We start from the raw sequence: 16215 nt of genomic DNA, 5'->3' as shown, positions 1-16215 counted from the left end.
TCATCAGGCATGTCTGTAGTATTTGAGCATAACAGAAAAATGTATCGAAATCCACGTTTTCATACCTATTATTGTTCCTTCAATTCTGCTTTCTTTTCTGATGGTCTGTTTCCATTTACAACTTAAAATATTAGATGGCTATTCGTTGTTGCACTCATGGTGAGTAAACAGTTAGAGACTTAGAATTTTTTTTTTCATATAACTGTGTTGTCCTTGACCCCAGAGCTGGGTGGTAATTTAAAACACGCATAAACAATCAGCCCTGTGGGAAGCTAGAATCATACACTGCCCACCCTACTCCCTTTTCAAGGCAAAATACACACAGACCTCTGATTTAGAAGGTCAAAAAATGTCATTGTACCTTAAACCAAGTCATTGCTTTATAAAAGTTTGATTTCAGTTAAAGTCATCCTAATGCAGTTTTTCCTTTAGAATTTTTTTCCAAATAAAACCACAAAAATAAGAAAAGCAGTCATGAAAATATGAAGCCAAGACCTACCCATGTTAACTCAGCTGTCCAGCCATAGCGAAGTGGACAAGAGTTTCAAATGAATCAATCATACCCTCTGTGATGTTTATAATTATGAAATTAAATCACACCATGTTCCCATGATGCAACTGCATCCCCAGTGAGGCAACACCCCTCAGTTACTCTGTCATTCATATCTGGTTCTTGATTTCCCTTGTGCTAAGAACTTTAACCAGGAAGGCTAATGCCAAGCTATCCTATAGGTAGGTCCCAGGTATCATTTTTCTTTCCTTTATACTGTTAAAGGATGGGAAACCATCAGAGACTGTATGCTCATAGGTATGGTCTTCCATACTCATTGCAATTGAATCCAGATATACAACTGTGAAAATTCACAATGCTACTTTTAAACAGTATCCTACTTTAGAAAATAATGCTTTGAAAATTACCAAATCCATTAGCTTGAGCCTGCCTGTCAGCCATCTGACTCCAAGGTAAATAGTTTTACATTACTAGTAATTGGTATTTATTTCCAGGCCATTTCAAATGAAATCGGTAATTGGGAATGACATGTAATGTGACATGTTCCTGCAATTACATGTAGCAGAATCATTCATCCTATAGGTATGTCTCCAATGGAAATAGAATACTTATTTGAATTATTTACACATTTATTCAACAAAGACATCTTCAGGATAATGTAATACTGACCTTGCCCTTTGGAAATGTATTTCATTCTCATCCTACAACTAATGAGCAGAATTGCAGATATTAAGTCTTAACCTTTTTGTGTACCTAGGTGCTATTTGTAAATATGACTCTATGAACTGTCTTCAGCATTTAACCCAGGGTATATTATATTGTTCTTTATATTAACACAAAACTTGTGAAACTTTGAAAGTAAAAAAAATCTATTAAAATACAATTTTCTATGGAATTATAAGTCATCAACCAAATCAGTCAGAAATGAAAGGATCCCTATCTTCCTTCAACACTACCAAACTGGAGCAATAAATGTTGCACATTTCGGGGCAAACTTTTACCAACTATATATTAAAATGTAGGGATAATTATTTGGATTATATTAAATGCTTATGGATTACCAACTATGGGGTAAATATTCTTTCCATGAAAAATTAGTTTATCATTTACATGAAGACAATTAAACAGGATGGGAATTCTTGACCATGATATGTTATACATTAATTGTCAACTTAAATGTTTCTACTGACTAATTTCAGAAAAAGAAGGCACACATGTAATTCAACTCAGAGTCCTCTAGCTACCGTGACAACCCCACATGGTGTCCCTATTTACTGGGTTTCACAGTGGATCTGTCACTTAGCAGGGAAGTGGAGAAACAAGCTGATGCCAGCTTGTTCCCCAGTGCCTATGAGAAAAGCCTGTGTATTTCTGCAGGGTTCTGAATTGGAGTATAATCAGTAACTTGGTGCCAGCCTTTGCACTTTCATGGGGTTAAATAAATGATCCTTGATTTTGTGAGAGTACATTTGTTTTTCTTATAAATGGGGTCTAAGCTTATGATATATACCACCTTAAATCACAAATACAGCGCTACTGGGGAGAATGGCAAACCAATGGGTTGGCAAATTTATCACGAGTTGGCCAGTGGCTTCTGGTACAAAGATGATTTCAAAGTTTGCTGATATACACGAGAGAGAGCCTTTTGGCTCTGTGGTTCTGTTTCGCCCGGGCCCTGGTTCTCTCTCTCCCGTGTGTGGCAGCTTGCTAATTCAATTAATTTCTTTCTAGCTGAACAAGGAAGGGATCAGTGAAAGGTTAATGTGGTCCTAGGCAGCTTGGTTCGGCGGCATCCTGAGCCACCACCGCACTGTGAGCTGTGGGAGTCGGGCTCTTCTGGCCGCATGGAGCCAGGGAGCCGGTCTCCCACAGACCAAACAGGGTTAGACCAGAGAGTTCTAAGCAAGACTTCTTGGGAAACTACAGAGAATGCACAAACTTACCTGCAATAGATCACAGCCTTGCTTAATTTTGAGTGGAAGGAGCCAGTGTCTCCTACAGGAACGTTTATAAATGGAACAATGCTGGTGAGACCTGGCCACCAAAAGTGACAGAGGGGCCCCTATTTAGGAGTGTTAAGGGGGAGGGGATGAACAAGTTAACACAGCTTATCTGTCTTATATGCTTCTAAACCAAATATAGAAGTAGATTTAAATATACATGCAGGTATGTATATACATACACAGTCCATGGAATAGGGCAAAATAAGCTATTTCGGTGGCGAGAAACAGCTTCAATTTTACACACACACACACACACACACGCACACACTTCACATTATCAGCCATATTAACTGAATTCCTATTATGCACCTGGCAGGATAACTGGAAAGGTCAAACAAGAACAAGACAATAGCCCTGATCTTGAGAAGCTTACTAATCTGCTGACCTTGGCTCTGAAAAGCCTATAGAGAAGTCAGTTCCCTGCGTCAGTCTGAACATTCCTAAAGGAAGGCAGTGTCTGGTTGCTCATGGAAAAGACATTTGCACAGCGTGTTGCCCCTCATAGTTGATAGATGGCTGCAAATAATTAGTGAGGCTTTTGTGTAATGGGCTGTTGGAGGTGAAAGATTTGGCTGAGTTGAGACAATGGTGAAGGGATTCTGAGATTTCTGGAACCACATGTCTCATACATCTATTAGGAAATTCAAGAACTTGCAGATGTTTTGTAACCATCACAATGAGGGAAAGGGTAAAGTTCACAGGCATACAGACCTGAGCAACCTCCAGAATAGGTGGATAGCAGGTGCCTCACTACACACACACCTGCCAAGAAAGGACATGCACGTCAGAGGCCAGAGGGACATCTGCTCTTGTGTTCCTAAGAGTGTTCTCACCCCATTCCTATGGCTGGCAGTACAACGGGCCATTCGAGAAATCAAGATTTTTTTACTTAAAGGAATATGAGAACTAGAAAGGAACTCACAACCTGATGACCTGGGTTCAAGTTTCATCCTTGCTGCTAGCTTTCTGCATCACCATGGGCAAACCACTTCACCCTTCAGGATATCGTCCCCTTTCCTGTGGAATGAAGGAATGGGAACAGGCCTCAAAGGTCTCCTGCAACTCAAAACATCCTGTAACCATTTTGAGGGTCACGTTCCACCCATTTCTCAGGGACACATTCATCTCTTTCTCTCTGCTGCACCATTTTTTCCATTGAACTGCATGGTGTAGTAGGATGATCTCTGGCATTAGACAAAGTTGGGCTCAAAACCAACCTTCATCCCACTCACTAGCTGAATGGTCTTGAGCAAACCTTTATTTTCTCATATGTCAAATAAGGATAGGAGAGCCCTGTAGGGCCACTGGGAGGAATACATTAAACAATTTAAAAGAGGAACAGGATGATTCTCTCTCAGTAGGGCTCCTTAATGGAAATACCATCACCACTCCCTCCACCAGCTTCTGCATTGTTGTACACACAGAGCCTGTGCCTAGCATAAATTATTGGCCTTCATAAAGATGTGTTGAAATGACTATCAGCATGCACTTTTGCTAAGCTTTCTGCAATTTTGAAACATGTGAGTAAAACAAGCATTTATTAAGTACCTGCTAAGTACTGGGAATATGAAGATGAATAAAAATTAAGTCACCCCATGGCCTAAGGGTACTCATGATCTCCCATTTTTATGTCTAATCCAAATAATAAAAGCCTAATATGCTAAGTGTTTGACCGTTCGACTGTTCAACCAGTCACTATGACGCACACTGACCACCAGGGGGCAGATGCTCTGACCGGTAGGTTAGCTTGCTGCTGGGGTCCGGCCAATGGGGACTGGGCAAGATGGGCTGGACACACCCTAGAGCCCTACTGTGGTCCTTCCCAGGCCCGATCATACACTGGTGGGGTCCCTCGGCCTGGCCTGCACCCTCTTGCAATCTGGGACCACTTGGGGGATGTCAGCTGGTTTTGGCCCAATCCCTGCAGGCCAGGCCGAGGCACCCCACCAGTGCATGGATTTGTGCACCGGGCCTCTAGTTTCTTATAAGAGTACAATCTTTTTACTATCTTATTTTCTGAAAGAGTGCAGGTTTCCATCCAATAAATGTTGATAAACACCCTCTGTGCATTACATTGTTCTAGGGCAGTGATCGGCAAACTGTGGCTCGCGAACCACATGCGGCTCGCGAGCTGCGGTTTGCCGACCACTGTTCTAGGGCATGGAGAAGGAAGGGAAAAAATATAAATGTCAGACCTGCCCTCACGGAGCTTGCAATCTACTAGGAAAATGAATGCAATGTTTATAATGTAAGGCAGAGTGTGTGACACATACTCTAAGTGTTCCAAAAATAAGCTGTTAGGTAAGCCAAGAGTAAGAGAGGTTACTTGGTGTTGGGTTAAATCTTAAACTTTGTAAGATTAAAAACTCCATGGAGGAGATACCACTTGAACTAGACCTTGAAGGACAAATCAAATCTTAGTGGATAGAAAAAGGAATAATGGGCATCTTAGAGGGCAGAACACAGGGAAAGGCACAGAGAGAGAAAATGCATTTCTTACTTAAGGAACAACTAGTAGTGAAGGATTATAGTAATATAAAGCACATACAGACAAGGAGGGGAGAAAGCTCACAATATAGGTTGTAGAAATTTCTTCCAAGTGCCTAGTATAGAGCTTTGCAGACTATTCACATTTAGAGAATGAGTTTTGAAAAAAATTAAGGGCAGAAGGAGGGAATTTGTGCTTTAGAAAATAAATCTCTTTTCCACTTGCCTATTTCATTGTCTTATTGTAAGGATTAATAGTTGGCTTGATAGTCATAAAGTTAAATTACACTTAATAAAACACATAGAGCAAAAGAGTTCCACATCACAGCACACTGAGGAAGAATAAAACTGGAAATGGGTGTTATTTCATCAGAGCAAAAAGCTAACCGGAGCATTTTAGGATGAACAAGATAAATTAAATGTTATCTGATTTTGTATCTCATCCATTTCAATTCTGAGAATTATCTGAGACAGTTCCATTAATATAGATGTTTCCTATATTGACTGTATTTTATTTTTTTAAAAATGATCTTAAAAATACATTTTCAAATAAATGGAAAAAAGATAAGCAGTTACAGATGGCTTTCCCTTTTTTTGTCATGCATGATTAAGGACCACAGAGTAACTCAGGCTTCGCTGGGAAATCCGAGGCTCGCAGCGAGGAGCCTTCCAGGAGCAAATGCTGGCATTATTTTGCTTTCTCAGAGAAAATATGTTTCTGTGCAGTCAAGCACAGTAATCAATTATTCTGCATTATGAAATACTCATTTTATAACTATTGACATTTCAGACAGTTGTGCCACATGTCAATAGTGGTTTGGATGCTCACATCTAGGCTCCAGCTGATAGGAGGGGATTCATGGGCTGACGGTGTCTGACCAGCAGTCTATTCTCAGCTCTCAGAAGCACACGTATTATTTATGTCCCGGTCGGCACTGGGGAAATATGATGTGAATACTGAAACAAGAGGAGACTTGGGTATTTTTTTTTCTGTTTTAATAAAAAACGTTAAATTCTTCTAAATATGTTAGACTCACATTTTAAAAAAAAACAATCAATACCCTTTTCACAAATGAAAAACAATTCCTACATTTTGTAAGATGGAAATAAATTAAAGTAGGCATTCCATTCAGAGATTCCAAAATTCACGTTCAATTTTTGAGTATCCTGTTAAGCCTTGTGTCCCCAAAGATAATTTTCCAAAATAAAAATGATTTTCTAATATTTATCCATCCCTGCTGCTGTTGCCGATTTTACCTCTCTCCTATTGGTTAACCATTCCTTGGGACACACCCTGTGGCAGGCCCTTCTTTTATCCTCTTTGTAACATTTAATTCACCCCAAACGCTCTTTTTTTTTTTTTTTTTCAGATGAGGAAAGTAGGGCACAGACAAATTAAGTAACTTGCCTAAGCACACAAGGCTAGTAAGTGGTGAAACCATAACAACAACCTATGTAAACCGATTCTAGGGTGTGCACCCTTAACCATGATGCGACCACTCAACATTTTATTACTTTTCCCTTAAATTGAGCACTACTCAGTATTTTGAAAATGGCAAAACTGACTTCTTCAGGAATCAAAAATTACTTCTCTAATACATTGTAGGCATGTGTGCAAGAAATTCTTTTATCAGTAGCTCCTGTAATTGAGTAGGATTAGTATGTGTCATTATGAATTATTGCACAATTTAGTAAATTAGTTAATTACTTACTAATGAAGAAACATACTGTACACTGTTGTAATTATCCTGTTTGAAAACAATGTTGCCATTTGTACATTTAAGAAACACTTGCTACACATTAAATTAACTCTGGAGGGGAATTCTTTCCTGTTTTGGAATAAACAACTCTAAACATTGGTAATGGAATGTTACAGAGGACTGCGAGGAAACTCAGAACTACAAAAGCCAAGGCCGCATTTTCAAAAGACTCCAAGCAAAATAACAAATCCGTTAAAAACATAAAAAAATAATAATTTCATAATTCATGCTATTAGAAAAGCACAAGGTAGAGGTATTCACTGTTTTTACTTTTACAAATCGTATCACTGCTGCTCTTTTGATAAAGTTTTTGCAACATCCTATCTAATAGGTGGTAGGCCTTCCTGCCTCATAGGACATGAGCAGATAAAAATGCCCACGTCTCTTCTTGTTTCAGTATTCACAACTATTCAGAGATATCTGAATAGTTGCCTATCATTAAATAGTTGTGTATAAGCAAGATAAGTGATACTATTTTTTATCTTGTTTTCTCTTATCCCAAGGTCAAAATGCCACGTAACTGGGTAATTCAAATAAAAGTTTTGTCCTCTTATGAATAATGCATATACTAGAATTATAGTATAGTTAGCAGATTTCATCATTTGTCAAAAACAGTAAGAAACCATTTCCTGTAAACCAGTAAGAACCATGCTACATGTGAGCATTACAAAACAAGAGAAAAGAAAACATGTTGTATCTGTTCATAGCCTCCACTGCTCAGTTCATAGTGTAACATAAATTACTACATGGTGTTTATCAACTAGAACTATAGTAAAACATAGGAAGTAGTTTTATGGTATTTTCTGATATTACTGTGGCAAACTAGAACTTTTTTTTGTATTTTGATTTATTCTTCAGATCTGTTTTTTCATCTGCTATGAAAGTATAATTTATATATATAAAACTCAATCTTTTATGTACAGTTCTTCATGTTTTGACAAAACTTTTTAATTGCATCACCACCAACACAATCAGGATGTGGAACAGTTCCATCTCCCTCTCCTCCCAAATTCCTCTGTAGTCAACTCACTCCCCTTTCCCAAACCCTGGCAACCACAGATCTTTTTCTCATCCCTATAGTTTGCCTTTAAACTATATTTTAAAAATATCATTTAAGGGGAATAATATATTAGGTAGCCTTTTGACTCTGGTTCCTTCCACTTTAGCAAATGCATTACCGATTCCATATTGTTGAGTATATCAATAACTTGTTACTCTCTGTTGTTCACTGAACGTCCATTCCAGTTTACTCATCCCCTAATTGAAGGGCATTTAGGCCATTTCTGTGTTTTAATAATCACAAATAAAGCTGCTATGAAAATGCATGTGCAGGTTTTCGTATGAATGTAAGTTCTTATTTTACTTGGGTAAATATCTAGGAATGGGACTGCTAGATTATATAGGATATAGAAGTTTATAAGAAATGGCAAATGGTTTCCAGGGTGGCTGTGCCATTTTGCCTTCCTCTTAGCATTTTCTGAGCTTCCAGTTGCTACCCATCTTCACCAGCACTTGGTGTTGCCAGATATCTATCTATTGTCAATTCCTGTTATTTGAGGTAGATAGTTTCTATAAAGTCATTGCTATCACTGCATTACTGAATACTGTATCATTGTCCCCAGGGTTAGGTACCTGTGAGACTGTTGTGCTCATAATAGTTTTGTCAACTGCTCAATACATAAACTTGTTCTTGTGTGTATGGTGTTATGTGCTCAGGGAATTCAACAGTTAAGAGAATTTTTCACTTTAGAAGTAGATGTTTTATCACTCTGTTAATCTAGCCACACTCTTCAGGATCAAAGGTTATATACACTATAGACTATAAAAATATCTTCATGAGAACAGATGATCTATTCCAATTAAAAATACTTTCTGACTGTTTTAAAGTGATTCTTCAATAACATAGAGTTTGAACTCTGGTGAAACAAGATTTTCTTTTCTTTCAAAGACTCCTGAAAAGGCAAAGAATTAAATTTAATTAATAGGCATGTTATAATTTAGCCTGAAATGTTTTCTTACAAAAAATGCCCCTTACGATTTCAAGGCAATAAAAATTAATAATTTCTATAACATTATCACAATCCTCCTGTGTGTAATCTAAAAGCTAAAATACAGTGGAAAAGAAGCTACATAAACAAAAGGGCTACAATAAAGCCATAATGGTTTCATTACTCAAAATATATACATATGATTGCCTTATAAAATTATGATGATCAGACATAATTAAGTGACACTTTAAGATTACTGGTCTTAAGTAAATGCAAAACATGATGATTCACTGACAAAGCAAGATAATGTTAGGGAGGGAGAGATGTTAACTTTGTGTATTTGATTACAAAGCAGAAGAGCTAGGTAAAACCTCAAAATTAATAATCATTCTTTTATGTGAAACTTTAGTTGTTTCCTAACTTACATTTATATTAACTTTTTTTTTTGAGATGACATTTTTTAAACCGTAAATTCTTTTGCGGAACCCAACAACAGGTACAAATTAAACCTCGGGTTTAAAACATCACTTGCCGACAGGCATCCTCCGAGTGTTTTCCACGGAGGCACCTCACTTCTGATTATTGCCAGGCTGTTTTAAATGATCTTGGACAGGGCTACTGAATGACTTGTCAGGGAACAGGAAAACATTATGACACCACTTCTCCAGATTTCTTCCCAGAACATGAAATACCTGGGATTGTTCTAACAGAAGCAAGACTGGTTCAAGAACAACTTAGACTTCATGTGAAAGCTTTCAGTTTTAACTGGGGGAATGCTTCTAACATATGGCACCTGGGTTGTCACTCACAGCAACCTTGAAATTCTGGCCAAAATGTCTGTTTCCTGAGATTGTGTCTGGTAAGCCCGTGCATCCCTGGTGGGGCCCAGCAGGCATTCAAGAAATGCTATTGTTGAAATGAATGAATGAATTGAAGGGTTTCTAATTATGAGCTACAAATTCCTCCATCAACAAACAGTCCCATAGGAAAGCTGCAGTGTACTTGGAATTCCTATCTATGAGGAATTCCTATCATTTAGTTGTACTTGGAATTCCTATCTATGAGGAGTTCCATTTTCAGCTACTTTATACATTTTTCCCCTTTTTATTTAATTTATTGGGGTGACCCTGGTTAACAAAATTATATAGCTTTTGGATGCACAATTCCAAAACACATCATTTGCATACCGTGTTGTCTGTTTACCACCCAAGTCAAGTTTCCGTCCATCACCATTTATCCCCCTATACCCTCTTCCACCTCCCCTTACCCCACCTCTTCCCACCCACTTCCCCCCCTGGTAATCACCACACTGTAGTCTATGTCCATGAGTTCTTTTTCTTTCTTTTTAAAAAATTCTTTTTTGCCCAATCCTCCCACCCGCCCAACCCCCTAGACCCCTGCAGTTTCAGCCTGCTCTCCATCTATTTTGTTTGTTAGTTCATTTTACACATTAAAAAAAAAATCATTTAGTTTAACTTGGTCTTTCTTGATTTTTTTAAAAACTAAGGTGTGAAAAGCTCAGAAGCATTTTCCAGAACATGAAAGACAAGTATAGTTCTTAGAAAGTGTCATTTGTATGTAGCTTGTGCATGATAATTATTTTTAAATCCCTGTTAATCATCAGATATTTTCTGGGAACAGACTGTGGGTGAGACACTGTGTGAGATATTTGAAAAAGGAAGTTAAGAAAGTCCTCCCTTTGCTTACAGAGCAAAAATTGTCATTAAGACTTAGTAGAAGGTGTATAGATTCAAGAATATATTTACTAGGTGAGTTAATGGCTAATTAAATAATACTAAATTAGAACTGCTATCAATGAAGTTGAAATACTTGCTATAACAATTTTCCTAATTACAGATTTTTCGTTTGAAAACATTATGAAATGGAACATGGAAAAAACAGGAAGGAAGGGAGGAAAAGAAAGGAGGGAAGGATAGAAGGAAGGATGGAAGGAAGGGAAAAAGTAGAGAAAGATCCGCAAAGATGTCACTAAAATTCTAAGAACTAAAGTTTGTATCTGCTTAAAAAAATCCCAAGGGCATTCACTCAGAGACTATTTACTCTTATGTAAGATAATTTTGCCAACCTTGAGATCTGATTTTTCATTATATAGAATATATAAAAAACACAACAGAAAGGAGTAGCAAGTTCTGCTAATAGAAGCAAGGAAAAAGAATAAATATCGAAGGAAGAGATAAAAAAGGATGGAAAGTAGACATGAGCACCCACAAAGTAGGCAGCATGGTGCCATTTAGCATAGAGGCAGACAACCAGCCACACCTGAGCCACTTGGAGGACAACCTGTCTTACAGCATACTGTACACACCACAATAATTAATGTTTATAATGAGTTTGAAACATTAAGAATGGATTAACCCGTGAACTCTAAGAACATAGGGACTTACATAATACACTTGGAAGCCGCGCTCTCCCCCATATAAAGTGAAATAGCTTAGGCACATACATAGATATACCCCAGAAAATTAATTTACATATATAGGTATCTCATTTTCTAATAATATCTGTGAATGGGTATGGATATGGATATATATCTGAAATAATAACCCTAATTAATTAAGACCTTACAGTCAGGTCTTAGTCCAGTTTCAGTAAGCAATGCTCTGAAGCCTGTTGGAAAACTAACGAGCTTTCCATAGTAGGAATAACTGTTTTATACACCGGCACTTCAATTCTAATGTTAGCCAACTACCAATAAAATAAAAACTGTTCAAGTACGCCTCTCTTTTTAAAGCTACGCTGTTTCTGTAAATGTTTAAATTGTGAGTGTTCAGGGCTGAGGTTTAAATATATAGCATTATATTAAGATACTGGCTATTCATATAATAGCCTTTGCTCTTTATATAATAATATTTAACCTGCTGGAATTCTGGAGAAGGAAAGTTTAGCAATAAAAGTAGTTTCATTAGGAAAAAGAGAAAGAAGAGCATTGGCACAACTTGGCACTGTTTTCACTCGGTGCAGGCGAAGGGACTGGTTTTTTAAAGTATGCTTTCTACATGCACACACATGACAGCAACACCGTCTTCATGGCTGTAACAATGCTTTTTCAAAACTGCTAGCCTGTTTCCAGGGCAGCTGCAAAACATCCGTGAACACTGGTTAATTTATCGGAGTCATGGAAACTGCTGCCTCTACACCTGCCAGGCTAGATGCACATTGTGCAGACTCCACAGCGCAGGAGGTGAATTCTCCCCGCTCCAGGCTAGACAAAGGGAGGGGAAGTGCTGCTGTCAATGTCCCGGGCCTTACCTTCAGATTTCTCTCACTTGCACTCAGCGTATTGTCTGGGCTCCAGAATAGTGCTTTTTGTATTAAAATCCCCATGGTCACCTCTAAATTGCTATAAAATTTATCATCATCTTTGTTACTATTACAGTGTTGTTGTTGTTATTGAGAATGCAGTTTAGGGGCTACAAATGGACATTTACAAACACCCGGGAAGACAGTAGGCAGGCAGGGATCCTTCTCCTCACTCCCAGAGCAGGTAATGAAGCTCAGAAAGGTTTTCCAGCTTAGCCTGGGTCCCACAGCTTATCGTAGAGCTGCCTCAGCAGCCTGGGTTTCTGACTCTTGGTCTGGTGCTGGATAAATGTTGCCACGTACAAGATGTTAACAATTGATTCCCTGTTCTTTAAGAATGCATATTCTGAGGAATTGGCAAGTGTAAGGAAAGTATTTCATAGGACGATTTTTGAAAATTAAACACGAAGCTGTCTCATACTTTTTCAGAAGATTTTGGTCACTAATTATACCTTCCTTTGGTTCATACGTTTTTATATTACCCATTCATTCCTGCCACAAGAGATAACTGACATGCCTCTTTAAAAATATGCCACCAATAGTAGAAGAGGGCATAGGGAAGATAAATGGTGATGGAAGGAGACTTGACTTGGGGTGGCGAACACACAATACAATATACAAAGGATGTGTTATAGAATTGCACACCTGAAACTTATATAATTTTATTAACCAACTAGAGGCCAATTGCAGGAAGATTTGTGCAATAGGCCTTCCTTTCCCTGGCTGTCGGCACCAGTTTTCCTCCAGCACCTGGGACCCAGGCCTTCACTCTGGCCTCTGTCTTCCATCTTTGCTCCGGCCAGAGTCTTCAGTCTTCTCCGCTCCGGCTGGAGCACCACTCCTACAGCTTCCTCCGCCCCCCGCCCTCCCTCTCATAGCAGGTGACCCGGCTGCTCCACACCTGCATATGCAAATTAACCTTCCATCTTCGTTGGGTTAATTTGCATAGTCATTCCTGATTGGCTGGTGGGTGTCGCAGAGGTACAGTCAATTTGTATATTTCTCTTTTATTAGTGTAGATGTCACCTCAATAAACTCAATAAAAATATGTCACCAACAAATCACCAATTAATTGTTAATTAACTGGACCTCATAACAATCAACAGAAAACAAGCCTGGTCATAAGATGGTGGTTTCACAATTTCCAGTTTTTTTCAGTGTGATGAGATTCATTTCAGCGTAAGGGCCCTGGTTCCCGTCATGACATTGGCCTCAGAAGTGAAGAATATATTGTGAAGTTATGTCTCTTCTTTTTGATGGCTTGCTTTTTCATGAATTTATTTTGAAAATAAATTTTAATACTTTATCCATTCAGTTGGAGGGGGCATCCAGACAGGCTGTATCACATGTGTTTTCTAATACCATAGGGAGTGGTTCCTATGATTAATTCTAAAACCAACCTCTTTCCACATTTAAGGGCTAGTCATTTGGCATCTCTGCCCATCAGGACTTTGCTCTTACCACCATTTGTTTGGTATGAAATATTGACTTAGTTTAAAAAAAGAACCATTAGTAGGTTGTAGCTTTACAAATTATATTATTTGGTACTAAGGCTTTTGAGATAAAACATGAAATATTTCATTGGGCAAAAATAATATGCAATAATTATAGCAAGGATTTTAGAAGGCACAAAAACGATGTAGCTTTAGGGGTGAATGATATCAAGTCTCAGGTAGAGATCCTGATAGACCCAGGAATATAATGCTCAAGGTCTCATTCCCATTCAATGTTCTGACCATTTGATCACACTCTAGCATGAGACAATGCATGTCTACCTGTGGAACAACCACAGGATGGAAATGAGGTGGCCTTCCTTTCTTTATTGGCAATGATCAGAGATAAAGCCATTTATAAAAATACCTGCCATAACAGGAACCGCTACATCTCAACTAAAAATGGGAAGACACAGAAGGGGCTGATAAAAACGAAATCATGATACAATAATCCCTATCCTATCACCAAAGTGGTTGCCCAAAGAGGGTCTTCCACAGTTGTTTGATGAAAGGCACACATCATAGACCACCCACTGGGCCAGCCAGGCTAGGCACGTGAAGGAATGGCCTTTTCTTCATAGGCTGAATGGCTGGACTGTCTCGGATGAATAGATAACAACATCGCAGAACAGACAGTGGAGATGAAAATGGAAGCCAATGAAAACAGAAGAACGGAGGAAAACCATCAAAGGGGGGAGAATAACAAAAGTCCAGGGACTGATGTGATCAGCACCTAAGTGCTAAAACTGCAGGGCGAGAGAGCTGTTTGAAGCTGCTAAAGGGATTTCATACAATCTGGCATGAACAGAATTTGCCATCAAATAGAACAGAAGGCCTCCAAGAGACTTAAGGAAGGACAACCTAATGGAAAACGAGCCCTACAAAGAGCTCACTTGGCAAGGTCCTTTTGAACATCTCAACCATTCTACAGTGCTGTCTAACACACGCACATGCACACACGCACACGTGCGCACACACACACACACACACAGTCCAAAATCTGTGGGGAATTTTGATGGGAGCTGCTCATCAAAACTCTTAAATAATGCAAGGCCACGAAAATCTCATCTTCCACTCTAAGGTCCAGTAGCAAAGAACAGACGCAGATTTTATCAAAGCAGCCTCTGATCTTTCTAGCACAACTGCAATGTCCATCTCACCAGGGGTGACCTTCGGAGTGAACTTTGTGGGAGATGTGCTCTTTGGTTTTGTCTGGGCTGCAGTTTAATTCAGCAGGAAGCAGGCCGTGGCTGGGAACCACAGCACAAAGAAAATCACGGTAAGGAGGTGAAGAATGTGGGGCTGATCGACAGTATGTGAGATGAAATAAATGACTGGTAGTTTTTTGTTTTTTTTATGAGACCAGCAGAATAAAGAAAAGTATGATGGGTTATCACTTTTAAGGCTCATTTCCCATTGCTGCTACTAAGTAGGCAATGATAGAAGCAGCACGACTGAGCAATAGCACCCAGATCAGAGAGTAAGAGAAAATTAAAGGATCAGAGAACCTCTTTAGGACTGTGTCCAATCCAGGGCAATCATCCGGGGGAAAAAAATCAATTTCACTCAAGTACAATGCAGATAAATTGCATTATGGAGATAAAATATATAGACTTTAAAAATTTATTCTGTTTTCATGCAGGTAATTGTTCATAACACCTCGGGGTTGAGAGTGTTTTGGTTCATGTAAGGTATAAAATCATCAAATGGTCAAAAGTGATGCATGTATTTTAGCAAAGGTAAGAAGTCATGCCATCTAACATTTATGGGCTAATGGTCTTTCTTTTGTTAATCTTTAACCTGATTTTGGACAAAAGGGAGGAAGGAAGTATTCTTAAGTAGGGACAAGTCCAAGGGAGTTTGCGTACAGAGGGAAATAAAATTTTTCTTCCTAGTTGATTATGTTCACTCCTTTGGGCTGGGTATTATCACACAGGCAGTGGGGAATGGGAAATTCTGTACTCTTGAATGGGTTCAATGCCTTCGATCTCAAAAGATCTCCAAGAGAGTTTCCTGAGAGGAGTGGCTGGAGACTTGTTCTGATTTATTGTGTCTCTCACCTTTGGCATTCATTCCATACCCCATCAGGTGAGCAGCACTGAATCAGTGTGAGAACAGGGCACAGATGGAAGGAGAAAGGCATTCAATTGACCATAGCATTAGCCCTCCTCAGAGTCCTCCGTGTTTGTATGCTACTGGATTCCTATCAGCATGAAAATACATATAATTTTTTTCTCTTGATTCCATTCCACATTTTATTTTCCTTGTCCAAGTAGAAAACAAAATCATCATCGGTCTTCCTCTCAAACAGAAATAAGTTTGGCAAAAATAAGGAAGAATGGAGCCTTCTTTGCATGAAGAATCTGTCGTACTCCATGCACCTAGTAGGTGCTCAAGAAATACCAGTCAATAGGTAGGGCTGGTTTCCTCTGACAGCGGGCCCGAGGCACAAACTGCGTTTGGGAACCTGATGAAGAGACCCGCCTTTCTGGCAGAGCCATCCTCACTCTTTCATCACTGCACTCAAAGATATTACTGATGTTGGTCCTCTGGTTTTGCTGCTTTTTTCCTCTGACTGGACTAACTGAGTCTACTCTGCTCACTAGCTGCCACTTCAGAATCCTGTCACGCAGCGGAAGGCCAAAGGACATT

At 39.0% G+C, this 16215-nt stretch overlaps 1 protein-coding gene across 3 annotated transcripts in view; it reads right to left on the bottom strand.

The window, feature by feature from the left end:
• The window catches only part of RORA (RAR related orphan receptor A), a 714961-nt gene that overhangs the window by 93964 nt on the left and 604782 nt on the right, over positions 1–16215 (bottom strand). The window lies entirely within an intron of this gene.

The sequence above is a fragment of the Plecotus auritus genome (genome assembly GCF_963455305.1).
Source record: "Plecotus auritus genome assembly, chromosome: 1".
NCBI classification, from domain to species: domain Eukaryota; kingdom Metazoa; phylum Chordata; class Mammalia; order Chiroptera; family Vespertilionidae; genus Plecotus; species Plecotus auritus.
The sequence above is the reverse complement of the archived record's forward strand: the minus strand, read 5'-3'. Positions and strand labels throughout refer to the sequence as shown.